This window comes from Lampetra planeri, unplaced genomic scaffold, assembly GCF_965212315.1.
Source record: "Lampetra planeri unplaced genomic scaffold, kcLamPlan1.2.h2 scaffold_2133, whole genome shotgun sequence".
Classification (NCBI taxonomy): domain Eukaryota; kingdom Metazoa; phylum Chordata; class Hyperoartia; order Petromyzontiformes; family Petromyzontidae; genus Lampetra; species Lampetra planeri.
This window is the reverse complement of record NW_027614898.1, coordinates 8,233-10,000: the sequence shown is the minus strand read 5'-3', so window position 1 is coordinate 10,000 and position 1,768 is coordinate 8,233.

Here is a 1,768-nt window from a genome sequence, read left to right as displayed (position 1 = left end):
CCGTACCCTACCAGATACCCGTACCCTACCAGATACCCGTACCCTACCCGATACCCGTACCCTACCAGATACCCGTACCCTACCAGATACCCGTACCCTACCCGATACCCGTACCCTACCAGATACCCGTACCCTACCAGATACCCGTACCCTACCCGATACCCGTACCCTACCAGATACCCGTACCCTACCAGATACCCGTACCCTACCAGATACCCTACCCGATACCCGTACCCTACCAGATACCCGTACCCTACCAGATACCCGTACCCTACCAGATACCCGTACCCTACCAGATACCCGTACCCTACCCGATACCCGTACCCTACCAGATACCCGTACCTTACCAGATACCCGTACCCTACCAGATACCCGTACCCTACCAGATACCCGTACCCTACCCGATACCCGTACCCTACCCGATACCCGTACCCTACCCGATACCCGTACCCTACCAGATACCCGTACCCTACCCGATACCCGTACCCTACCCGATACCCGTACCCTACCAGATACCTGTACCTTACCAGATACCCGTACCCTACCCGATACCCGTACCCTACCAGATACCCCGTACCCTACCAGATACCCGTACCCTACCCGATACCCGTACCCTACCAGATACCCGTACCCTACCCGATACCCGTACCCTACCCGATACCCGTACCATACACGATACCCGTACCCTACCCGATACCCGTACCCTACCAGATACCCGTACCCTACCAGATACCCGTACCCTACCCGATACCCGTACCCTACCCGATACCCGTACCCTACCAGATACCCGTACCCTACCCGATACCCGTACCCTACCAGATACCCGTACCTTACCAGATACCCGTACCCTACCCGATACCCGTACCCTACCAGATACCCGTACCCTACCCGATACCCGTACCCTACCAGATACGGGTACCCGTTTGCGACCCTGGTGCGGCTGGGTACGGGTAGGGTGCGACCGGGTACGGGTAGACCGTGAGTCACTGGTGAGTCACCGTGAGTCACTCATTTCCCAACGTCTTGTCTCTTCTCACAATTCAAGTTCCTAGAATGAACCCACCCGCGCCTGCAACGTGGCTTCATCCCAGAGGTCGCAATCAGGTACCCCCACCCGTACCCGGCCGGGTACGGGTGCGGCCGGGTACGGGTAAGGAATCAAAACCCGTTAGCGACCTCTGGCACGGGGGTAGTGGTAGAATGCGGCGGGGCAGGTTGGTCTTGAATTTCGATGTAAAGCTTTCGTGACTGCAGGGATTCATCTTCTTGGTTCTTTCGGTAAAGTCACGTAGAAGGGAAGTAATACAATAATAAAAATAAAACATAATAAAATGAAATATTTTATTTCATTTTATTATGTTTTATTATTGTATTACTTCCCTTCTACAATAATAAAAATAAAACATAATAAAATGAAATATTTTATTTCATTTTATTATGTTTTATTTTTATTATTGTATTACTTCCCTTCTACGTGACTTTACCGAAAGAACCAAGAAGAGGTTGGTCTTGATGAACACAATCATCTTCTACACAATCGTGGGGCAGTGCCAGTGAGTTCCTTAGCTTGGAATGGATGCAGCCCATCGTTGAGAAATGCTGTTCTGCAGTTAGAAGCAATTAAACCGGATTCATCCCAATCTCAGACGATCGGGTTTAATGTAAAAAAAATTTACCCATAAAAACAAAGTTTTTCACTATAAATCCTTTATATGCGTGGCGGCTAGAGTCCTCTCGTCCTCTGGCTTGAGATGGCTGCCACCTATGG